At 43.4% G+C, this 26,972-nt stretch overlaps 1 protein-coding gene across 4 annotated transcripts in view; it reads right to left on the bottom strand.

Annotated features, from left to right (window-relative positions):
- LOC118504716 (cadherin-87A) overlaps positions 1-10,188 on the bottom strand; it is a 132,474-nt gene extending 122,286 nt beyond the window's left edge. Inside the window, exons 1-2 of one of the 4 annotated variants that reach the window (XM_036039554.1) lie at positions 10,098-10,188; positions 7,904-8,116 (exon numbers count right to left, since the gene is read on the bottom strand). The gene's annotated coding sequence lies outside the window, so the exon portion shown is untranslated. Of the gene's footprint in view, positions 1-7,903; positions 8,117-8,496; positions 8,793-9,642; positions 9,764-9,786; positions 10,057-10,097 lie in introns of those variants that run through there. The other 3 variants (XM_036039553.1, XM_036039556.1, XM_036039555.1) reach the window with 3 other exon arrangements.
- Positions 10,189-26,972: the final 16,784 nt, after the last annotated feature.

The following is a 26,972-nucleotide window of genomic DNA, read 5'->3' as shown; positions in this document are numbered from 1 at the left end:
ACAAATACGTCCAATTTGAATTATCCAAAGACCAGCTGTATGGCACGAGTTTTGGCTTGCGGCGATAGACCACCCATCCCAGGAATCTAGATGTTAGTCTTACCGGCGTGCATCCTCCTATCAGCAGATTAATAGCTCCACAGACCTGTCTTAAATGTACGACGAATCTTTAAAACGCAAACGCACGACAGAAACAACAACAGCCACCAGCAGCAAAGCAAAACAAAAAAAAAAGACAATTGAAAAACGCATCTCCTGCACTGGACTGGAAAACGAGATGTTTAGTTTATTGTGCAGCGGAAATTAAATTTCATCTACCATTCAAACAACTCCGGAAGCGATTTTAGACGAACGGAAGAGACCCGACCATACGCCCCACAATCTCGCAGCGTAGATGAATAGCCACCGGTAAGGGAGAAAACAAAAAGTACCTCCATCTTCAACTTTATTTTCTGAGCAACGAAATCGGAACAGCTTAAGCATCAGCGGAGTCACCACCACGGCAGGGAAAACAAAAACGCTCAGCGAGTGCAGCAGCACTGTGATTCAGCACTAGAAGGAAGGTAGATTTTAAGAAATTAATTTCATTGCAATCCACTCTCGTCTGCTCGCACGCTGTCGCGATACGGTCCCCGGCTAATACCTTTCGGGACGTTCCACTGTACACTCGGTGCCCGATTGTTTAGTCAGCTGTCGGGGGCGGGGGGACAAGTGCAAAACGGGGGCGTTATGCAATAATGCTAAATTATACCAACCGCCCCACAAAGGATAGCTGGATTGCGAGGATCGTTTCCACTGCTGATCTTTGTTTTGTGCCAAAGATAAATACGGAATGTGAAACATTTTCCAGCTGCAGCTCTTGCATGCTGCAAGTTCGACTGCATTCCTAGCTGCACAGTGGCATGAAACATCTTAATCACAGAGCACCCGAAGTTGGCTGTATCGAGTTCCCTGCATGCATATTATTCAAAAGACATGTGTGCGTCATGTTTTTAAGCGGATTACACATGCACAAAAATGTTTGCTTCCATATTGCATACGAGCTATAAGGCTTTAGCGTAAACAAAAAATAAAACCGCCGAACCGTCCTCAACATTACGTTACGAGGTACCGTAGGAAACGGTACAGGTGCATTCGGTGCACAGTTTTCCTTTGCTCATCACTACAATACCGCTGGTAACGGCCATTGCGAAGTGTGTCAAAACTGTTTCATCCAGCCAGCCCTGCTAGCCAGCTGACGATGTACTGCCAGCGATCGTGTACTTCGCGCTTTTTCGCTCCCCACCTACCCCCTTCCCCCGACCCCCTCCAACAGTCTGCCTTAGTCATTCCGGTTGGACCGAATGCGATTTTTCGATTGCAACCAGCATGGTTTGGTAGCGGAATGTGCCAAAAACAAAACCATATAATCAACGCCCGGTTTTTTTCCCCACCCGGTTCCCGTGTGAGTAAGCTCGGGGAAAATTATCTCAATCCACTTGCCTCTCAATCTCCTTGCTAGCTTCAACTGCCAGCTGAGGGATCGGGCCAACTTCCATTGACACCCTACCGGGGGGCTTTTAAAACCGGATAGCGGTACGCGGCATTACTGGGTTCCGGTTTTTGCTGATGATACCGATGGCCCATCGGTGTGGCAGTGGATGTGGAACGAAAATGAAAACGAAAAACTTCCACTTCCCGGCAGGAATGTCTGGGGACGTTTCCCATCGCCCATCTGTCCAACGCATCTGACCCGTTGACGTGGTTGCGGTGACACAGGCGTAGCAGAGAGAACTCAACATTCGGGTTATTTGTAAGCGTGTAAGTGGGTCAGCGAGGCGTTTGATACACCTGTTCTTTAACGCGCCCATACGATCATGATCGCTATCCGACGCTTTCGAATTGGTAGGACGTTTGGTCGTTTTTTTCGCCCCCTCTATCACCCAGTTTTCTCCAGGGTTTTTGTTTTCAATCGAACAAGTTGAACGTTAATCCTGCGCCGTACGTACGGTCCAATAATACGCGTAATATGTTTTTGATCCAGCCGTACAATGCAGTGTTTTTCCACTGCACAGCACACCCTACATTAGTATGCAGTTGAGTGAACAGCTTAGCAACTGAGTTTACTCCCGCCAGGCCAAAGACAAATCGTGCCTCGCAATCCATCCTTTTTTTTCTCTTGGCGGCCGGCCGATCCTTCTCCATAGCACTGCACCGCATGGAGACATCCATTTTCCACGAACACTCCACAGATTAAATCATTCCAGTCTCGAAACAACTGTTTCGCCCGAGCATGCCGATCGTGGACAGGGACAAACGAGCCGCTCTCTTTCTTGCTTGCTTTCGGAAAAATGCTACTCGAGAACTCATTGGTCAAATTCTTGCCTCGAAACAAAAGACCCAATATCCCTTCCGGAGTTTTTTTTTTGTGCGTGGAGGGGGGGGGATGGGGGAGTTTGGGGATACCGTAGCTTCTTGATATCACCACATCCGGCGCACAGGGAGACGACGGGTCGGAAAATCCAATTCGACATTCCGAAAATCGTTCGAATCCGTTTGCAGCCGTGTGTTGGCCCAGCCGAAGGAAAGGGAAGGAATTAGTAAAATTTCCCTTCAACTGCCTGGAAGAAACCAGCATGTTAGTTGAAGATACACTGGGCTTGCAAATGTTTCACCATCCATTTGAAGCAGTTCTCCTAAATTATTCAACAATTTGGAATTTATAACCCCCAATATCTTGCCCTGTTCAAATCCTTGTCAATTTTGATTGAAATTGGCATTCATTGGTTCTTCAATGCATAATGAAACGCCCCCGGGGGTGTTCTACAAACATACCGCCAAATATTTAAAATTATCTGATCCACACTGTAACAATCGTTATTGAGAATGTGTAAAGAATCCTCTGCAATGTTTGATCGCGGATACTAATTCCGATTATTTTATCTCGCAACTCGTTGCATCATTTGATTTTAGGAATTTAATTCGGTATATACTTAGTAAGTATAGTGAGACTCTTTCTTTCACGTGGTAGACTTCCATCATTTAATATACCCAAAATTGTCCAGTCAAAGGACTGGATGGGAAATAATCCAGGTAAAATAACGAAAGCTTAAACACCGTGCGAGAAGCCTTCTCTTTCTTGTCATATTTATCAAGTGCTCAAGCTCAAACTATCTCCCGGGAAACGAAAAATTTATTTCTCCCAAACCTTCCGCCAACTTTCACCAGCAACGTTAAAGCTAAACCCTACCGATTTTCATTATTTCATTTCATTGTGATCAGCGCGTATCATCGGTCGGTCGGTCAGTATTCTGTGAATAAATTTGTTTCCATGCTTTAGGTTCCGACCAACCATTGCTGTCCACAACGGAACGCACATGACTAAATATTTTTGCTCCAGAATCACCAGGATGAACAGGAGAAAACGGAAGGATTCCTTTTTGTCCTTGCTCTCTCTCGCTCTCTCCCACTACATTTGCTTTTACCCGACCCAACCACACTCCCTTCCTTCCAAGGGGTTTGAGAATCACAGTTGCGCACCGGTACAGAATGTTTGGGTCGCTGGAAAGAAGCCCATAATTTCCCTAATTTGAATGAGCATAATGATACCGTTTATTATCTGTACGCACCGATCAGCCACCGGTTTCCGGGGAGGGGGGGGGAGGACGTCCGATGCTAACGAACCTTTTTTCCCTCAAAATATGATTCCCTGTGTGCTGTTGTGGGTTGTTTCCTGGTTCTCGGGAGAAGAACTTTCCCGAACAACACACAACTGCCTCACATCAGCTGGACTGACTGAGTGGTGAGTGGCGACCCACCTCCGGCCATATAACCTATGCAAATCCTGGGAAAAAAGCCCCAAAAGTGATCTTTTGGCTCCTGCCCATGATATATTTCCGCACATGGCATGCAAAACAAACATACCATCACACACGTACACACGATTCACATGCCACGTGTATCTTCCGGCACGAATGGAAGTCAGCTGAGCCAGCAACGAAAGGGCAGTGGCAGGAATGGTGGAACGGGGGCGAAAATAAATTCAGTTCAACATATGATTTGTGAGCAATCATAAATACGATGAGGAATCCCAATTTGTCGACTTCGTCCCCATCCATCCGGACGCGGCTTCTATCGATTCCGATCCCCGCATTGTGGCCGGCCTGAAACCTTACTCCCTTTTTGTGCGAGCGAACGAGCGGAACGGCGACCGGGCGGAATGGGGGTGAAACAACAGTGAAACAATACTGCCTTAAGGAGGGATTTAAGGATTTGAGTGCGCGCTTAAGGAGTGGCTGGATCGAAACACCGGAACGGAAAGGTTGCACTCCGGATGAGAGAGCACGCCGGGGACGAATTATCGTCGGTGAATTTATGATACACCAATGTTCGGGGCTTCCCTTCCAAACGGTTCCAACCGGGGCTTATTTGTGTGGGCGTGTGTGGGTGTGTTTGGTCAGTTCTAAGCTTGGAGGGACCGTTGGGATACTGCAACAGTGGGACGAAAATACTGAGACTGGGATACATTCGGGCAAGGGAACTGTTCTAGGAAGCTGATGGAGCAAATCAAATGTATCGTGCTTTATTTGGTCACAGGAATTTAATAGACATATTTTTCAATAATAATTCGCTCTAAAGAACATAACACAATATATTTCAAGAGAAATTTGTTACTAAAAGCAATACAAAAGTTTCAGCCAAATTCATGGAAAAATGCAGGCAACAACCTACATGCTGCTAATTTTGAAAAAGCATTTAAAGAATTTTTTGTAACTTTATTTTAACAAGAACTGCAACCATGATTTCAGTAGCAAATACTTTGCTTCATAGCAGCAATTAATGCAAAAGGATAAAACTGAACTAATTGAAAATACAAGTCCAAAAACGTAGGTTGTTTACGTATATCTATACATTTGTTTAAACGTATTTACAGTGACGTACAATAGAATAAGCTCACTCGCATATCTAACTTTCAAACCTTTTCATTCGATATTTCTATATGGTATAAACAAATATTTTTGAAATAACCCAATGTTCTAAAATTTTATAATCTTATTGAAATTATAAGCAGAGGCAACAGCGGTACCGGTCTTCACACGACAGGAACGGGGTTCAAATCCCATCCAAAACCGCCTCCCCGTACGCAGAGCTGCCTGCTTTGCTACGGGTAAAATCAAGTCACAGAAATGGTAAGCCGAGACCTTTCGAGGTTGTAGTGCCAGGGATAAAGAATAAGAAGAAATAATTAAAATTGGTTTTTGGGCCAAATTTTATTACAAAAGGAAATAAGTCAATTTGTTGAAAATCAGCATAATAACCTAAATTTTGTGATTTATTAAAAAATAGTAGTCTTAGACTATTCCCCGTCACTGTATTTCCAATAATTTTAATGATACTTGCTTCTAGAATACTTTGTTTTTAAACCTTGTACAAACTCATCTGTGGGTTTATTAAAACCGCATCACTTCACCACAAACTTGCTAGCGTTACTTCGAATGTTGACCAACAAATTGCAATTAAATAAAAACCATAACAAAATTACATTAAAAATCATGTTAACTGCTGTTACCCACATGCTCAGCCATGTCTTTCCAACCAACCAACCAGCTCGTTCCACTCGTCGAAGCTGAAAATTGTATTTATTTACTCATTCTAAACGTGGCACTTGTGCATTTTATTATGCGATCGCACCCAGGCTACACGTTCCACATTCTGCTTCCTTCATTTGCAACCCGTTCCCACAGCCTGTTCCGATGCTCCGATGGTGTCTTTTGCTGTGCAAACGTGTGTATGTGTGACAACGAACGAACGAACGAACAACTGTCCGTCCAGCTGATGCACTTGTCGCTACTTGTCGTGGCTGAACGTTGGAAATCGGTGGAAACATATCGCTACAAATAAATTCGAGATTGTAACTCAAGCTTGGGAGGGACTTGGGAAGCGAATGTTGAATTTCTGTTTTCTTTCACCAGTGTTCATACATTTGTTTCTGCTGGTGCTGTTTACTGGCTGATGGCGCCACCTACTGTTGTCTGTTTTATCATTTTCTATTCTAGCAGAAGCACAGTGCAACAGTGCAAAGCATAACAGGTGGGGGGAAAAACCCCCAAGACTGCTAGCTGTTCCCACCACACTTATGCTTGTCTGAATTCTGTTTTTTTTTTTCTTCTGAAAAGCCAATTTGGTTTCCAACGGCCAACAAAAAACCATCTCCATTTTGCGCGCTGAACGCCGCTTCTCATTTCCACGCGTTGTAAAATCAACATCGTTAAGCAGTCCTTTTCAAAAGCAACAACAGAAAAAGTGCAACGAATGCGAATCTTCAAACGAACATTTGTTGCACTGCTAGAACACATTTCAACCGCTCCAGAACCTTTCTTCCCTCCATAAACTCACTCGCTCGCCCTGCACCGAATGACTAATGTGGCCGATTCTTGTACTGGCCGGGGAACAAAAAATCCCCCGACAGCTTTCCATGAAAGCCTTGCGCTGGAAATGGGATTTGAAAGGAAAAACGCGTTTTTCTGTTTGGTCGGTTTTTGCTTGCTTTCCCTCCCCCAGCAACGACCACGTTTTGACAAAGCAAAATTAAACGCTTCAATCACCACTACCACAGACACACCGAGACGAGAAAATGCAACGCGTGTGGGACAGCCTTTCAATGAGCCGTTGTTGTTGCCAGCGACCGACGGACAAACAAAAAAACGAGAATCGTCACCTCGAGATGGACAGCTTTCTTAACGAGTTTTGCCATCAACTGGGAAGGCTGGCAGCTCAATCAAAATGTAAATCAGTTTGATCGGGGCAGTTCTTTCGGTGCTGGGACACACCGAAACTAGCGCCGAATGTCTGAAGCAAGCGCTGTTGTGGACAAGCGTTCGTCCGGCATTTGTGACAAATCAAACCGAAAAACAGGCCACAAAAGAAATTTCCCTCCTTCATTAGAATTTGATTCCCGTTCAATGGTGATCGTGCCCGTTGTCCAACAGATGGGGGGGGGAGTGGAGTCGCTAGCAATTAAGACTGCTTTCGCTTATCCCGCCCGTTAATGGTAGGCTCAATTGTTTGGCTGGGTGTTGGAAAATGGAGCTATTTTTCGGAGGTTTTTTTGTGTAGTCTAGTTTGAAATGACTTTTGCTCTTTCCCACCGCCGTTTGAAACCGGGCTTCCAAACTTAAGATAAAAGGAAAGTTTCCAACTCATCCTCCCGGAACAACATTAGGTCCCGAAAAATGGTACCAAGCAGACATACCACAGGCAGACAAGAGTACGGTGGTGCTGCTGCTGCTTTGCATAGAATCCTAGAATTCGTTCCTTACCTCACCAATTTCGAGACTATTCACTGATTCAATGATCAACCCACCCGAACCCAGCCAAAATGCCGTTCAAAAAAGGGGCATCGCCACAAAGACAGAACTGGCAGTGCGAAAACCCATTCCCAGCGTATGTAATTCACGCAGCGGCTCACGGGCAAAAGTTTTCCACTTGAATATGAAATCAGCTTCCCAGTGAATGAATTTCAAATTGGGTGCCGTGCTTGACGACTTTGTACGACCGCCGGGAATCACTGGTGTCTTTGGGGGGGGGGGGAAGGCAGTGCGGGGTAGTCTTTCGGAAACTTTCAATTTTCTTCCTTCTTACCGAAACGACCATCTTTCCAGTTCCAACCACTCCAGATTAGCTACCGTACAATCAGTCCCAGCAATTGTTTGGCTGGATGGATATTTAAGTCACACCACGAGCGCACGGTACCTAATTCTCATTCGGCTCATCATAAATGTGTGGGATGATGAGGGGAGAAGACCAAAAAAGGCACCAGAGGAACCCCATGCGACCCCGAAAGTCAAGACAACAGGGACACCGGTAGACATCAACCTTGTCGTGAGAGATTTGAACGGTGGGGAGAAAAATTTTATGTACTTACCCTAATGTTGATACAATTTCTTAGCGTTGTCGGAGAGGTCGGTTGATGCTGTGACCTCACTGGGCTCTGGGAACACTGTGCCAGCAAACTGGTGAATGGTTTTCAATTTTTTTTTTGTCACTATTCCACACCTGTACTCAGCGTGCACACCTTCTCACATGAGCTTCATGCTTTAGCTTCCTTTTGCTACCTGATTACACACACGCACACACACTGTAGGGATATTGGGAGGGTTTGAGATGAGAAAAGAAGGCTTTTGTCTTAAGGCGAGCGGTGCGTTGTCTCATTCACACCTCAGCATCCGGGCATCCGGCCCAAGCCCAAGCACTTTCGATCGGAACCGTTCTGCGCTACCTATGGTGGCATAAGAAGGTGGCACAACAGGGTGATGCAATGGTGTTGGTGTACCTATTCTTCCGTTACGAAATCGCAACCCATTAGACCTTCGCCGGAGAACTTTCGCAGCCAATACCATTAGGCCAAACAAATCCCCTTCTCTTCTGGTGGTGTACGGTTTCACCGCAACACAACGCTCTTCAATGAGCTGTAAATAGCTGTAAACTTTAAGATCTCTGAATATATTGCATTTTTACCTTTATGTAAGACCATCGCAAAGTCAAAGCTGTCAAAAAGCCCAAAGACTCAGCTCTAAAGCAAAAGCTTTATCCATTCGACAGGCATGTGCTAATTTTGGTGCGAATTAAACGAGGTGCAACCCACTCGCACCACGCCACTAGCCCAAATTCCAGCCAGCCAGGCCAGCGAGGAAACGCCACGAAAAGGTTGGGCCCTCCGCTACTTGGCTGCGACCGACTTTGTACGGGTGGCCCCTTTCGCAGACTCCACCGTAGAAAATGGGCGCTCGTACCAATACAACCGCGCACACTCAGTCTATACAGACACACATACAAATACACGCTAGAACGGGAAAAGAGTTGAAAGGGTTGGTAGGAGACGAGATGGTTGGACAATGGACCTAAAGGGAAGGTGGAGTAAAAAATTTCCCAAAACGGAAAACGCATGCTACGCTGCTGCTGACTGTGTGCCTTTCCTATTCTTGGCATTCTTTCATTATCTCGCTCTCTCTCTCTCTCTCTCTCTCATTCGCACCCCTACTGGATCTTTGGAAGTTGGATCGATGATCGTGGACACACTTTTAAGGCTTTTCTTTCGTGACTTTTCTCGCGTCACGCGTCACACCATGCATGGCATGTCGGCAGCACAGCATCACTTTCCAAGAGACACCAATGCACCAAACACAAACACATACACACGCTCAAACGCACACAGACACACCTATTTGATTCACCATTCAGACATCACGGAACGAACATGGTCAACCCACTTAAACCGTCGACACGGTACCATGCCACGGTGTTAGGAACTGAAGCTGATGCGCAAGATCTACACGTTGCGGGTGATGATGACGATTTCACGATCGATCACGATCACTCTGCCCGAAGGTTGATCACTCGTCAGGGTACTGCACGGTACACCACCAACAAATACACCTGACCTTTGCCTGACCCAACTTAATTCTGCATCACCACGCATCACCACTTAAGCAATTTATCCGCTGCCATGTAATTGGACACTCTCGGACCACTTTTGCCCATCGATCACCACCCGCCACGAAGTTGTGGAAGGTGAAACGCAACACGACCAAAACTATTTCCACTCGCAGCACGTCTCAGCTTGGGATCTTTTTGGAAGTTTGTTGAACCTTCCCACTTCCTAACCTTTCACTCGTGTTTCGCCTGCGTAAGCGAGTTCAATTTCTTCTCGCGATACACTCGCCCGACGGAAACGTTGACGTTTTCGCGGATCGCTTTTGTTACTTCGCTGCTGTTACCCTTCGACAACCACCCACCCCCCGAAGGTACCTCTGCAATGGCGATCCAGATTCCGGTTCTGCTCGGAGACTGTCCGGAGGGTGCATCAGCACTAGCGCACCAGCGCGTTCGTTCGCGGTAGACCTCAAAATGATGATTTTGTCACGAACGGCCCACTGCACAGCCTGTCTGCCCGCATCGCGTAGACCTGGTCCTGGTGGTGTTGGTACCGTCGCGCTACCGGGGGAACTTGTTTGGCAACTTTTCTCCACACACCACACCAACAACGCGACGTGCCGGGCCCGACCAGCGAAGGGAGTTCAAGTGTGGGTTTTTTTTTCGTTGTGTTGTACATCTTATACCTTGCATTTCTGAGGCGTTTCTTTTCGGAGCGATCGCTCTCGCTTCGCGATGCTGACAATGATGGTGGAGAGGGATCCGAGTATGCCAACATCAACAACATCAGAGCGTCATGTGTGCGCACCACCACAGTCAAACCGACCGCAGGAGGTTGATGATCGAGCGCGGGCAGGTGCGTACGAGATCGGGCGGTGGAAGCAAAATGGTTACGAAAGAGAGACATGGCGCACGGTGAAAGAACAAACGCCGGCAGAGCTGACCAACAAGCAGGGAGAGTGACACTGTGCGCTGTAGCATAAAAATGGTGAGCACAGCATAAACACACATACATTAAGGTGGCGATCACGCACACAGACGCTCGCACGGCAGAACATGTAAACGATCAGCTGTTTTAGGGTGATCTACGGCAGGGGTGCTCAACGGTTGAATTGTTCGATCTTTATTTGGAAGTCATTCATTTTTAACTTCATGTTGTGAGTTTTTGATTTTTTTTTTTGCCTTCCAGGGTTTACACAGACAATCAGTCATCGCAACGTATAATCTGGCATACTGATTCTCAAAATTGCATAACAAATATTAAATCGGTTAAACAAAATTAGTTTTTTGGTCCGTTATTTTTGTTAACTAGAGACAAATGATGAGAAATGAGAGAGGATCTAGAGAGAAATAAGAAAAAATAGAAAGAGAAATGAGGGAAAGTTTAGAGAGAAATGAGAGAGCAATTAGAGAGAAATTAGAAATCATCGAGAGAGAATGGAGCGAGAAATGAGAGAGAAATAAGTGAAAAATTAAAAAAAAATCGAGAGAGAATTGTCCAGAAATGGAGGGAGATATTAAAGAAAAATGATAGAGAAATTAGTGAGAAACGACAGAGAAATGAGAGAGAATCGAGAGAAAAATGAGAGAGAATCAAGAAAGAAATCAGAGTGCAATGAGAGAGAATCGAGAGGAAATCGAAAGAAAGTCTAACGAAAAACGATAGAGAATCCAGAGAAAACGACAGAGAAATGAAAGAGTAAACAGAACCGAAGAAGAAATGAGAAACGAGAGAGAAATGACAGAGAATTATAAGATGATCGAGAGAAAATTTGAGAGAAATAAGAAAGAAATCAGAAAGAATCGAGCGAGAATTGAGAGCGAATTGAGGAAAAAATGATAGAGAATCGAGAGAAAAATGGGAAATAAATGAGAGAAAATAAAGAGAGAATCAAGAAAAAAATTAGAGCGAATCGCCGGAATCGAAATTGAAGAATCGAAAGGGAAACAAGAGATAATTGAAACAAAAATCAGACAAAAATGAGAGAAAAACGAGAGAAATGAAAGATAAACGAGAGAGAAATGAGAGAGAATCGAGAGATAATTGAGAGAGAAATGAAAGAGAATCGAGAGAGAAATAAGAGTCAATCGAGAGAGAAATGAGAGAAAATCGAGAGAAAAATGAAAGAGATTCGAGATGGAAATGAGAGAGAATCGAGGGAGAAAAGACAGAGAATCGGGAGAGAAATGAGAGAAAATTGCGAGAGGAATAAGAGAGAATCGAGGGAGAAATGAGAGAGAATCGAGAGAGAAATGAAAAATAATCGAGAGAGAATTGAGAGGGTAATTTCTCTCACTTCATTTTTAATTCCTTTCTTTCACATGGATATTAGTGTTTTCTGGCCTTTCTGTGCAGGATGTTGATCATAGGCTTCCCTTTTTTCCCTTGAAACTTTCGCCACTAAATATGCTTCCCAAAATAAGAAAGCTATGTTATGGTACATTTTACCTTGCCACGACACGACCAAAAATAGACTTTGGCTCTAATGTCTTCAAAAATAGCCACCAATTTAACGTTTTCGTACAGAATTTTAATGACTTTCTTTTCCTCAGAGAACTACCAGACAGAGTGTGATATATTTAGCTTTTCGTTCTTTATTGGAAAGTTAGTTCCTAGTACGACACCAGCTTTATATTTTAAATTGTGTGATTGCTTCAACTATTTAGCTAACTTTAAATTCTAGAGCGTCCTTTTGCATTACCTTTGATGACCTTTGCACATGACGATGTATTGACCTGGCGAAAACTCATACCTTACCTAAATAGTTCACTAAAAGTATTTTCTAAGAAATTTAATCATGAAACACACTGATTAACGACAAACTGGGTTAGCTAGCATTCGTTGTAGTTTTCATACAGCGCAGCTACCTTAACACCAGAATAAATCTCGTCGCACACCCATTACCATCGAGCGCTGTCTTATCCTTCGCCGGGTAGAAATTCCTTCTTCTTTGAACGGCTCCACCGTAAGCATTCACCTTGTACCGTCCCAAAACCATCCAGCCACCAGGGCGTAGAGATTCAATTACGGCATATACCCAGGCACAGGCCAACGGCAAAAAAACACAGCCTTGGCATAGTAGCATTAAAGGCACGCAAACGGAACGGAGTAATGGCAACCTTTGCCATTCGACAAGTATGAAGGCGAAAGAAAATTAATTTACTTTATCAAGTCAAACGACAACGAATAGGTCCTAATTCATTCGAGGGTTCTGCCTGCCTGTCGGCAACGGCGCAACCTTAGAGATACGGGCACCCACGGTAGATCACCGAGGGTCGAGGTGTGTGTACCGGAGACGGGGACGGTTTGTATTTTTGTGTCTTTAGATGGTTGACCTGACCCGTGAACCGAATCCTCGGACGGGAAAGTTCCGCACTCATCCTACCCCCCCCCCTCCCTCCCTCCCTTTCTCTCTCTTCCTGGCCCCAGCCCTTCCGGTTCAGATGACGATCAAGATATCAAAAGGAAGACAACACACAGCTCTAAAGCACACCGTCACGCTGTCCCGGCATATGGTTCCGGGCTCGGACTCCGGGAACCCCGTGTACCCTCCCCCTGAACACGTCCCGTCTGTCTGGTTTTCCTTTTCTCATAATGATTTTCGCTCCACGCTTTTTTTTGTTTGTTGGTTGGTCGCTCCTTTTGCGCGAAAAATAGATTTCCACTTCATTTAGTATGATTAATGAGGATATACACCCGTTGTGGCCTGCTCTCGGGATCCCGGACCCGGGCCCGAACCCGGTGATGGGTCGAAAATGTTGGGCCGAGGCTTTTTCTTACTAAATTAACACGCCTAAATATGTTATGCAAAAACAAAAGCGCGTGCAAAAGATTGCGGCCGGGCAAAGCTGGGCCGGGCGCACTGTGTAATAAATTGAATCATTAAAGATACAATTTCAATTGAATGTGACGGCCCCGCGGGACAATTTATGTGAACGTTTGAACTAGTTTTCCCCTTATTGTTTGAACTTCTTTAAGACACGTTTTAGGTAAAAACTGCAAACGTGAAGCATTAATTTTAATAAGCTAATCTTAAACCATAACATTTCCCCCAAAAGCAACGTAAATGCACGAATTTATGTTTATGTAAACATTTCGCACCTTGCTTTAATTAGACCCATCCATGCTCCTCGGCACACCTTAGCCACATTTAAGCTCAGCAACCGTTGCGACAATGCTTGAATACGTACCGTACCGAAGTCAAAACGGTTGCCATGACGGCGACGTTCACTAGCGTCATTAAATTAGAACTACTTGATGGCGTTCAACGATTTGCAGCTTTTCATTTCCCTCCAGTGGCACCATTACCGTAGCTTTGTCTGATTTATTACTTCACCTCGAACCCGAGCTTCTTCTGCACACACACACCGGGCGACACCAAGACCTCGTTCGGCAGCACCGGGAAGCTGTAGAGTGGGAGTGGAAAATGTTAAACAAACGCAAATAGAACACTGGAATACATAATAAGTATGTAGATGAGAGTGCGTGAACGTGGAGCTAGGATTCCATTTAGCAGGAAACTTTACAATTCACTACCGCTCATACTTATTCATTTCTACACAGCGCCACCGGGAGTGGCACGGCGAAACAAAAGGATTCTTCAAGCAGCTCGGCGACTAGAAGGCGGATGGAACTGTCCCTTATCAAGCGGTGACAAAGTCGGCAACAAACTTAAGCACCGTACAAAGCACGAGAACAAGCAGGGTGGCAGGCAAGGCTTAAAAGAGAAATGTCAACAATTTTCCTGGCTCCTTGTGCGCTCCCCCCCCCACCCCCCCCCCCCCCTCCCTGGTTAAGGACACCCAGGCCGGGCGTACCTTTATCGCACACCAGGTCAACCCGGAACGATGATAATACGTTCCGCGTGCCACATGCCACCAGGTTCGCCCGCCGGTTAATTCCTGTGCCTAATGATGATGGAATGTCCATTTCCGACGGTAAAGTGAAGTGTAAAGAAATCGGACTCGGGACAGGATACGGTGTAAGGAGTTATTAAAAACTTGCTGTTGCTTACATAAACAGCGCTAGCGCAGAGCAGGCGAAAGTTTGACATGTCCAAATGGAAATGCGACTAGGGAAAGGATTAACGGTTGCGCTGGGTTGGGCGCCAGCTATATCCCCGGTATGATGACGGTATGTTGCGAATCTTTTCCACACTCACCTTTATTTACTGCTAATGCTTTCATTTCAGTTACGCCCCGTACCCGTCCCGGAACACCTCGCTGGCCCATTAACTCGTACTCGGTACTAACTCCGTTCGCATTCATTGCTTAAGGGGATCTCGGAAGCAATTAGCACCGGTTTGGTGACGCGTTCTGGAGGGCCGATGGGGGCTGCAACGGGAACGGCTAAGCCAGAGCTTAAGACCGAGACCGAGTGAAAAGGAAGGGGGTAGCCTAATGACGTTGAATGTAACGTTGGGCGGGGAATGGAAATGGCCACTTTGTCATGGTGGAAAATTTTGCCACACTCGTGTGATGATAGCGCACACAGGAGTCTGAATCGGAGCAGTACGGATAAAAACGCCGGGAAAAAATCGGGGTTTTGGACTGAAAGAAAGCTTTGGTTGGATTCAATGTAGGTACTTTGATTGGGCTAATCTTCAGAAAGAAGCAGTAAATTATATGTTAAATTGTGATAACAAATAGGCTCTCCGTTTCTAAAACTAATATCTATTTTGAATGGAATGATGATACTGTTCTGTAACCACCAATGAAGTATGGAAAATCGAGCTTTTAAAAAAAACTACAATTCTCCTTACGCTCCTTTTTAGTATAATCATCATATCATTAGCCTATATAATTGAAGAAAAACTGTAACAGTGAGTTAAAAATTTGCAAAACGTATTTACAGTCGAGCAACTGAATTGTTATCAAATAATCAATTCAATGCTTATAATAGTTAATTATTTGTATCCATCTTAACGTAAACTTTCTTTTTTTTTGTTAAACAGTTATTTTGAAAACTATTAAGTTGTTATAAAAAAACCATCGAAACCCCTCGGGACGAAAGCAAAACCATTGGGGGAAGTGTAAGGAAACTTGAGGATAGCCTGTAAGACGTTGTCATGCAAATTGCATGCATTCAGGCGCTTTTCCTTGCTAATGCAGTATCATGGTGCAGTAAATAAATAATTTTATCGGAAGGATCTTCCGGGACCGTACACCTAAACAAAAAAGAAGGAAGTAGAGAAAAAATGCGTTTTCCAACACATTAAATAATAAAAACAACACAAAAGAAGGGAATTAAATCATTGCCTAATCTTTAACTTGTGAGTAATGCTATATTGAGGGCAAATTTACATAAAATCTTAGCTTTGGCATACTCTTCGTTGTTAAAATAAAGACATTAAGTACAATGTTTTCGTACTAGTAAAACTTTCTTTACTCTCTTTGTCTCCTTAATAGTTGGAAAATATAAGCGTCGCTAAATAAAACCACTACAAGCTTCATGAAAAAACGCTTGCAACTTTCCCACAATTAAAAACTAATAAATTTCGCAGTTTAACCGGCAACTCTTGTACCTAACCGTGGCCGCTTGAAAAAGAAGAACAATATTAATTGATTTTTCAACACTTTTTATCCCCAATTTTACCCCCAAAAGAAAAAACAACCCTTCGCACACGCACACTAAACAGCTCCTGGCTAAACATTTGCGCTCCGCACTTCCAATAGGGACGGGGGGGGGGGGTTTCCGCAGAACGTGCCACGTCGGGCGGGGTGTCGGGCGGTGCGATAAATTTTTCCCCGAAATCCAATTAGGTCACAGTACTTTATGACAGTTTGCGAGATAAGTTTTGCCCAACCAGCGTGTATCGCGTAGCGAGCAAAAACTGTTCCGGTCAGCTGTTTTCCTTCCTGGCCATCGGCATGGCAGCGCGCATTGAGGCACGAGTTCGGGCTTTAAACCCTCGTATCGTTTAAGCAGGAAAAGTTTAACGTCCCGTATGCATGTACGAGCGAGCCAGCTAACCAGCCAGTTTAAGATACCCGTGCACGTGGGACCACTGCACTGCTCACTAGCGTCGTGGATCGTTCGCCCGTCGATGTGGCTAAAGTGAAAACAACCATACGGAAGGGATGCCATCGAGTCACATGGCGCAAGATGGTAGTTTTCTCGAGGGTGGAAAACTGCTACCGTATCATATTATTTTTTTTTTTTGCTGGGCAAATTTTCCCCACTCACGGCAGCTCTCAAGACGGCAGTGGCCGTGGATCGTACCCGAAAGCACCGCCATGGCGCCAAAACTATTGATGCGTTGTGATGATGATGATGATGATGGCAATGGTGGAGGGTGGCGGTGGAATGGAGGATGGCGCTAGAGGTCGCACACATTGGCTACAATTCACTCGGAAAAGGAAGCAGCCAAGGCAGAGATAAAACTTAATAAATTACCTTCACACCCGGTGGCGGTCGGACAGCGACAAGCGAGCTCTTATATCCGCCGGATTCGGATTCTAGCGCGCGGGATGGGCACACGCCAGCAAGGAAGAAAAACCCATTTTTAGAAGCATAAAGAAACAACGAGAATTTCCCAAAAGATCAAACCATATCAAGGGAGCTAACCGAAGCTTTGAGCGGCTGAAAAACTGAGCTACAGAAGGGAAGCGAAAACAGCCAGCTTAAATGATATTCGCTTTGGAATCATTTTGCCACGGCTGTAGCCTCACGATTGATTTCCGTCTGTTTGGGTTCGCATCCAGCCCGACTTTCTCTAGCGTTCTCCCGGTGCCGGAACTGCCGGGAAAGTGAGCGGGCAGACACGGACAGAGATAGCGCCACTTCCGTTGGTACGGTTGCGATTGATATGCGAACACAATTCCTCTACAAGGGATTGCTGATCCAGGATGATTCCTTCTCGTTTTGGAGTGGAACGACCACGCAAACCCTTCGAAAGCTCGACAGCAGAGGGAAGCATTTCTGCGCGTACTACCTCGCAGCACATAACATGATTGATGAAGTGAGGATTTGGCACTATTATGAAAAATTTCTGCCACGAAACGTGCCAATACTTGCGCGGTATTGTGATGTGCGAACTAGCGCCGATCGAACGGATGCAGTTTCGCGATAGGAACCCAACAAAAATAAAAACGCTTCGTTTCGGGTGGAAATGCATGCACGGCATGGCGTAGAAGAATTATTGGACATTTGATGTAAAATCAATATCAAACATGGCTTCATAAGCCGACAGTCGCCAAACAGCTATTAATAATCAAAAGTTTGACACATCTATTAAGAACCCTCAACTTTTTTTTTGGGTCCCAAAGTTTTTGCTTCTAAAAACACACTAACACATCACTCTAAGAAGAAGCATGTCTTCCTGGAATTCATCTCCGTAATCTCGCGCGTTATTTTTATCTGCGCGTGTCTTATGCGTATTCCCTGTACGACTGTTTCCAAGCCTTGTTTCGTGACCGGATGGAAGACACGGATGCTTCCCGTATCAAATCCCTTTCATCAATTTGTCTCTATTAATTTTTGATTATGCTTTCGCAAAACACACGGCACACGGGTTAAATTTATGCTGATGGCTGGCTGTTATTTTTTGGCCTCCCACCGGGTTGAGCATCGGATCAGTAACACATACCCGTTGGAATGGGAAGAATTCGGCATCGGTGAAAAATTTCACATCCATTCCCTTGTGCTGTCATAACCACGTCTGCGCGCGACGTACTTACGTCCTATATGAGGCTCTCGTTCGAATGTTGCAAAGGGCAACACAACCAAAAAGAAAAAAACACCTGAAGGGGACAAATTGAACATACGTGAGTGGAAAGAATTTCGTCAACCAAATCCCATTCACATGTCCGATGTGCGAGATCATCCACGGGCATACGGGCTAATGGGAACTGAAATTTGATATCGATAGGTTGGCTGTCTTTTTTGCGGTGAATTGATTGACAAAACGGAACGGCTTGAAAGTTCCGTCGGGACTAGTGTTGTATCAGGTAACTTTTTTTAAAGTAGAAGTTCTTCTTCTTCTTTGGAACTAACAACCTCGAAACGTGTCGGCGTGCCATTTTTGGTTTTTTGTCACTTGATTTTAGCAGTAGCTTGATAGTCAGTCCAGTGAAAGGGGAGGCCTTCGGGATAGGATTTGAACCCAGGCCCTGCCATCCATGAGCGGCATGTCCTTTGGAAACGCTCTTTGGACTAAGTTCCTTGGACTAGGCTCCTTGTACTCCCTTTTGCTAAGCCCCTTGAAATAGGACCCTTGGACTGGGCTCCATGGACTCGGCCCCTTGGACTAAGCTCATTGGAATAAGTCCCTTGAACTGGACCCCTTGTTCTAGACTCCTTGAACTAGACTGCTTAGACGAGCCCCCTTGAATTAAATCCTTTGGATCAGGCCCCTTGGGCTAGGCTCTTTGGACTACGCCCATTTGACTAGGCCTCTAGAACTAGCGCCCTTGGACTAGCCCCCTTGGAATAGGACCCTTTAACTACCCTCCTTGAACTGGTCCCCTGGAATAAGCCCATTGGACCAGGACCCTACAACTAGACCCCTTGGGCTAAGCCCCTTGAAATAGGCCCCTTCGAAACCCTTTGGACTTAGCCCCTTGGACCATGCCCATGGACTAGGCATCTTGCAGCAGGCCCTTTGGACTAGACCCTTCGACAAGGCCCCTTATACTAGGCTTCTTGGGTAAAGTCTCTTGAAATAGGACCCTTAGTCTAGGCCCCTTTGGCTAAGCTCCTTGAACAGGCCTCTTAGACTAGGCCTATTAGACTAAACGCCTTGGACTATTCTCCTTCGAGCAGGCCCCATGGACTAGGCCCCTTAGAACAGGCCTTTGGGCTAGGCTCTTGGTGCAGGTTCCTTTTTTCAGGCCCCTTGAACTAAGCTCATTTAACTTGGTCCCTTGGAGAAGGCTTCGTGGACTAGGCCCCTTGTACGAGGCCTCTTGGATTAAGCTCCTTGGAGCAGGCCCTTTTGGACTAAGCCCCTTTGGGAAAGTCTCTTGGATTAGATTTCTTGGCTCAGGTCCATTCGAGCAGGCCCCTGGAACTAAGCCTCATAGTGAGGACAGAGTTTCATAGAGATACCTTGTTCTGTGCTATCTCCCTGTCTCTCTCTCGCTATCTCTCTCTCATTTTTCATTTTTCATGTATTTTTTTCATCAGTTTGTGGTCACTTTGGTTGAAATTGAACGATGAATATGATAGAACGGATTGGGACCTTATATGCAGCCATGTCGTCGTAATTATTCTGCCATTGTGATTGATCCGTTCAATTCCATTCGTCGTTCGCAAAACAAGCACACATGGTTTTGTTATGCAAAATATGCGTACGGAAAATATCATCTCAATCAATCGAAAATCATATATTGCTCCCAACATAACATTGCAAGCTACAGTAATTGGAAAGGATATTTCTTAATTAACATGTACCGTCCCGTTAACAAAATAGAGTATGCTTTCATCGGTCGAAGGAAAGAACTTGTTAAAATAATTAAATTACGCTGTTGAACAATTACTGCAAGGCAGGCAGACAGTAGAGAGGGTTATAATTAAAATGACCTTTTTTATAGTATGATGTTAAATGATTGATAAATGTGAAAATGCACTTTAGCGCGCTGGATGCGATAAACTCGTCTTCATTAAACTCAATTGAATGACGTCAGGAAAACGCTTGACAAGCATGCCTCTTGTCGATAACAGATGCCATAGCCTGAAGCCATTCTTATCTTATGCCTACTTTAGGCACCAGAGAATTTTTATCTCGTTGCTCTGCCCTATGACATAAATATTCGGTATTATTTGTACTTAATTACGGCCCTTCAAAGCATGTACGATTCAAAGCTACAGCTTCACGTCCCCAGGGTTAGATAAGTTCAGCGCTAAGTACCTTCATCCGACGCCACAAGTTATCAAATGTTCCAATCTAATCAGCGCAACATAAATGAAACCGGAAAAATGTGCCCGGTTTCCCATTGCAGCTGGCAGTCGGTTTCAGTCTTTTGCCCTCGTCAAACCTGTCACATGCCGGCACATTTCCTTCTCCCGCGGGATCTGTCAATAATTGGGCCGCAATGCTCAACGAAAGCAAACAGTTGCGTAAAACAGATGCCTAACCCCACCATTCAACGCTCATTTTCTTTTGCAAAGATAAGTTGAAATGAAAGTAGAGGAAAATCCACCCCTCACATACACACACGTACATATAATCGGAAAAATCTTACGAATTTTCCGGCGCAATTCAAGCTGCTTTTATCCGCAACGCCACACAGTTACACGGTTGGCAGACAAACAACGGTCTGCCGGCGTGTACTACTATCCGTTACAGGTTGAGATGTCTTCCGACAGTGTCAAAAAGTTTTAATTACTTTTTTCCTTCCACCCATGGCCCCAGTGCCCTCCCCCGCGCTTTTTTCGATTATTGACTGAATCCTTCTTGAGGCAGCAAACGGGGTTAGCGGCCGTCTGGTGGGTGGCATGATCAGCACAAATTCACCTGTCGGGCTTTGGATGATGTTGCAAAGCGAGAACTTTTTTGTATCGGCTTAGCGGTAGCGCGCAACAAACCAGCGCAAACAATTGCGAAATATATTGTTAAATATTAACAAAAAGTTTTCCTATTTGTGGTGGCAAACGTTCCGGCACCGGTTCACAGTATCGCACTGCAGTCGAAACACTTTCGGTACAGATTGTCGAAAATTATGCTTCTATTAATAGATTGAGCGATGGTGGTAGTGTGAGGGAGAGAGAGAGCGAGCGAAATAGTATTAACAATTAGTTTCTTCGGTACATTAATTCATGATTGACATGAGTGCCTGGATAACAGCACGCTCGCCCTGGCATGAATTCCGAATTTTCCCTAATGACCCGTGCCGTGCTTCTGACCGCTACTTTGCTACATTCTATGCGTAATTCCGTTGCCAGTAATGGAATGTCCTGCAGGTGGGGTAAGATTTCATCAGGCATACAGGTTAGCATCAGGAATTGAAGTCGTAAGTAGCCAAATGAATGTAAATTAAATAATAATATTATTAAGAATGTTATTGATGCGATGGATTATGCTCGGTTAATTATGCTTATTAGTTTATGATAATATTATGATAAGCATATTCCAAAGCCAAAGATCATTATTGGCTTTGACATGACATGGCATTGTCATGCCATGGACATGAATTATTTGGCTTTCTTAACATCCGTAATAATCTATTCTATTGTTCTATTGTTCTATTATTCTATTATTCTATTATTCTATTATTCTTTTATTCTATTATTCTGTTATTTTATTATTCTATTATTCTTTTATTCTTTTATCCTATTTTTCTAGTATACTATTATTCTATTATTCTGCTATTCTATTAATCTATCATCCAATTTTTCTATTATTCTACTATTTTTCTATTATTCTTTTATTCTATTATTTTGTTATTTTATCATTCTGTCATTCTATTATTCTATTATTCTTTTATTCTTTTATTCTATTATACTATTATTCTATTATTCTATTATTTTATTATTCTATTATTCTATTATTCTTTTATTCTATTATTCTATTATTCTTTTATTCTATTATTCAATTGTTCTATTATTCTATTATTCTGCTATTCTATTTTTCTTTTATCCTATTTTTTATTATTCTATTATTATATTATTGTGTTATTCTTTTATTCTATTATTCAATTATTTCATTATTCTATTATTCTATTATTCTATTGTTCTACTATTCTGTTTTTCTAATATTCTATTATTCTTTTATTCTATTATTCTTTTATTATATTTTTCTATTATTCTATTATTCTATTGTTCTAATTTTCTGTCATTCTATTATTCTATTATTCTATTACTCTTTTATTCTTTTTTTCTTTTATTCTATTATTCTATTATTCTATTATTCTATTATTCTATTATTCTATTATTCTATTATTCTATTATTCTATTATTCTATTATTCTATCATTCTTTTATTCTATTATTCTATTATTCTATTATTTTATTATTCTTTTATTCTTTTATTCTATTATTCTATTTTTTTATTATTTTATTATTCTTTTATTCTATTATTCTTTTATTCTTTTATTCTATTATTCTATTATTCTATTATCTATTATTCGATTATTCTATTATTCTATTATTCTATTATTCTATTATTCTATTATTCTATTATTCTATTATTCTATTATTCTATTATTCTATTATTCTATTATTCTTTTATTCATTTATTCTATTATTCTCTTATTCTATTATTCTATTAATCTACTATTCTGTTATTCTATTATTCTACTATTTTTCTTTTATTCTATTATTCTTTTATTGTGTTATGCTCTATTGCTCTTTCTCCAGTTTTCTATTATTAATTCAATTCATGTTGTTTCATTTAACTTCATCTAAGATTTTTTTCCATTGGCTATAGTAATTTAATGTAATAAAAAAAAATCTTTATTTGATTTTAACATAAATTTTGTGTAGACATTTGTTTTGATCGACAAGGGTACCTCGTGCGCACAGGTTGTTGCGTACAATGAAAATTTCAACAATAAAAAAACAAAACGCTGGTTTAATCAAGTTTCCGGGATTGAAACGTTTAGCATTTAATCAAACAAGATTAATCTTAATCCAACTCGAAGCGAACACATCAAACAAGCAAGCTCCACTAAATTACTCATTACTCTTTTCTGTGTACGCAGAAGCGGATGTGTGCTTGTGTGCTTAATTAAGCTTCCAACTTTACCATCTCGTTGGAACAAAACCTTCCTCCACCGTCTGCAGAAGGAAAACAAAACTTTTCCACATCTTCTGCTCCTTTGGCAGTCAATCAATCTGCTGGTCTGCCTACCACCATGATAAACTACCAGGGGACCCCACCATCGCTAGGCACGGGGAGCACCGGTTGTCCTGTTCTGATGATAAATAAGAATCATTAGAGGATTCCCGCTCCACAAACATTCAAGTGCAAAACTCACGACACTTCTCACCTTGTACTGGCAACATAAATAACAAAAACCAGGGAAAAATCTCACGCATCATAGATCAGGTGAAGAGCATCGTTGGGAGGTTGGGAGGGAGGCACAAGTTTTCCAATTGTTTGTCAACGGCCTGCATGTTTGTAGCTTGTCGTGTTACCAATTTTAATTTAAGATTTCGCTTCATATCTCTCTCTCTCTCTCTCTCTCCCACTCGCGCCTGTTTGCGCTCTGCATCATTAATTTATTCTTACGCTTAAAGTTGCAAACAAAAAAAAACCCTCCCAGCAAACCAACAATTGAAACGGTCGGTCGGCTTGTAAAGGAAGGTTAAACAATACAGTATGACGGTGGAGGTGTGGGAAGGGAGGGACTTGAAATTGTTATTTCTTGCGCTAGTTGCTTCCGGTTTATTTAACCTTTCTCATTCGCGTGCGCAAAATGGCGGGGAAAGAAGCTGTCACAAAATTCATGACAAAACCGAACCCCCAAAACAAACACAAATTTAAAGCATCGACGGGGACACGGGCAAAGCAGGGGGGGGGGGAAATGGTGAAGGTCTGATGACAAAAAAAGTGCTTCTTGCGAAGAGACACGAGCAAAAAACAAAACAAAAAAAGCTCCCACTGCCACACGAAACATTAGGACAACTTTTAATGAGTTTCTACGGAACAGGACCGAGCGGAGAAAGGGAGAGGGACAGAGAGAGAGAGAGGGCAAAGGACTAAACGGGAGCACACCGCAGCACCTTCATATTCGGTCGTTTGTTCTTATTTCACCGCGGTTAGCGGACGTCAACTTGAAGGAGGAAACAATTGATTTCATTTTTTACCCTTAATCCACCTCACTGCAACGCGTGACAACGCGTGACACATCTCCTTGAGTAATGATGGGCCACTGACAGAGGGAAACGGAAAGAACCAGCAAGGGATGGCCAATCCCGGAGGGGGAGGGGTGGGGGCAATCTATTTGCAACAGCAACCCGGCTGAAGAAAAAAAAGGTTTTAAGTCGAGAGAGTGAAAAAGGTCAGTTGCCACTGGCGGTGCCCTGTCTTGACCCAAAACTTGACCCAAAAAAGAAATCCCGGGATGAAGTTTCCGCTTTTTATCGGTTTCGAAAGTTAATTGCGCGGGTTTTGGCTGGTTCTGGTCAGCTTCAGATCTGCTTACCTCTTCATTGGATACAGAGAATGCTCGATTCCGGATTCCTTGCGAGGGATTTAACAGCCGGGACACAGTACGCACCGAAAACCTATAGTAGCACACATAGCAGTGGCCGTCTCGGCGCCTTCTACCGGTGCTTATGACTGTGTGTCGTGATGATGCTCATAAATCTTGTATTCTCGAAAAGTTCGTTTCGTTGGCAACGTTTCGCACGAACGGAGGGCCACCGTTTTTCGGATTCGGCTACCGGAAACATAAAACAAACACGATTGCGATTAGATATCGGTGACAGGCGGGAACGAGACGATAAATTCAAACGCTCCGTTGACTGCGCATTGTCACACGGGCGGCGTGATCCATTGTTTTAGGCCACGAAGCGAGGACGCACATCCGACGCTAAACAACGTCTGCCAGGATGGTGCTGGGGGCTGGGACCGACCGTTGAGTTGATCCGTTTGCTGTCATGCGTCACACGACGGGACGAAGAAAAGCTTTCTTTACCACACTTTTGCTAATACATTTCCACCACCGGTGCGGCGGGTTGAGGGTGGTAGGTAAGCAAAGCCGGCAAGACGGCAGCATTTCCTTTCTGCTACAAATAGAGTGAAAACAAGATTTATGAGCTGCCGCTCTCAACTTCAAAGCCCATTTAGGCGTTTAGTTGGGGAGTGTTCCGACAGGACCGGAACAAAAATACGGCCACGTTACAAATGCTCTTAAAACGCGTGTCAAAAGGATCAGGATCAGGCAAAACAAAATAGGCTGGTGGTCGGTGTAAAAAGGCGTCACACCCATAGACGCATTTCCGATTCACCGCACGGCTACACGACACTAGCTGGGACGAGCAAAAGGAAGGCTAATTTTTCCCAGTTCATGGACGCCTCAACTGGTGGCATATTGACTTAGGGCAATCTGATGGAAGCTGACAGTTTTCACGCCAGTGTCTGAGTGCCAGTTGCTGAGCGCGGCAGAAGATACGGAACGAAACACGTGTTTGTTCCGCGATGGTGGAGATCTTTTTCGAACGTTGTTCACAGCACCCTTTTTGAACGGCGAGCGAGAGGGACACGACAGCGACACTTGGACAGGGCAGGCCGTTTAACTAATCTTTTTATTACTCTTTTAGATCTTGTTTATAGCGCAGCGGTGAAACGTGAGCAGGATCCTACCGAAGGAGATTCTGCCGTGTGTAATTCCGTGTAATTTACACCTACTTGCACCCAAACGGCGCTCAAGTGGTTTCTGTTGAGTTCGTGGAAAATTTGTATTGCAGCAATTACGGCGCCGGGTGGCTTACGCGTTTCTTTTTTCGGGGATGGTGATACGAAGGCACAGGAACAATTCATCAATTAAACTAATAGCATTATATCGTTCTTGGGAAACAGTTTCTTACCGTTTTTTTTTTTTTGTTTGATTAAAATAATCTTCTAATTTAAACAGCAGCGTTCACTCTGTCTGCTGCTGACCATATCCAACGGTACAAATCGGACAAAACGGGCGCCTTCTCTCGGCACCATCCATTCCATTTTAATCTCTACCGGGACAAGTCTTCGGCACCGACACCGTTCTGCACTTGTATCAATCCAACGGCTAAGTGATTAATGTGTTTTGCATCAACAAATGGATAAAAAAACCCGCGCTTGTTGAAGTAATGCAAAAACACTGACACTTAATGAGATTGCTGCTGGTTTAATGATTAATCTTCTCCGTGGAAATGAAATCTGACAACGTGCGCTTGGGACAAGGGGAGAAGGGATGGGCGGGAGGTCGAGTTCCAAGCCTTGTAGTTGATTTGTTTATTAAATTTCCTGTAATTTGTGCCACGGGTTTTCAGCCTTTAGATATTTGACATGACAGCGTTTTAAAAACGATGTACCCAGGTCCGATGAGTTTTTACTACTTTTGAACTGTCTGTCGGATTTGTTGCCATTGGCTGGATACCAATCTGGAACGTTATCTGAAAGGAATGTTTCACGAGGATTGCACGTCCAAAGGTCTCAAGCGAGTCTCATTTTCTCATTACTTTCCCTGGACTCGTTTGACGGGAGACGGGAACGCGTTCAGTCTATTTTCAATCAACAAAAAGGAAGGTTAAAAAATTACAAGAACCTAAAATGCTAAACTAAAAAAACACTATAAAAATTCAACAAAAAGACACATTTTTTTTTTTATTCATAAAGAACGGCCTGGCCGTATTGCTACAAAAAGACACATTTTAAATAGAAAAAAACCCTGAGTTTTAAAAAATACTTGAAAAAATAAAACAAAACTTCCAACGTTCGTTCAAATTATAAATTTGTCATTTTTCCGTTAAAAGCTCTACTTGTGAGCTTTTTTAAGCTTACTTGCACACTTTCAAGGCCTTCAAGGCAAAATTTAAATTATTCCTCAACATTTAACAATTTTAAACACAAAACATCATATTTTTTATACTTCTTAGTCTAGCTTTACAAGTTTACGAGCTTCACAAGCTTTACGCCT

The sequence above is a fragment of the Anopheles stephensi genome, chromosome 2, assembly GCF_013141755.1.
Source record: "Anopheles stephensi strain Indian chromosome 2, UCI_ANSTEP_V1.0, whole genome shotgun sequence".
Taxonomy (NCBI): Eukaryota; Metazoa; Arthropoda; class Insecta; order Diptera; family Culicidae; genus Anopheles; species Anopheles stephensi.
This window is presented reverse-complemented; position numbering and strand designations above follow the sequence as displayed.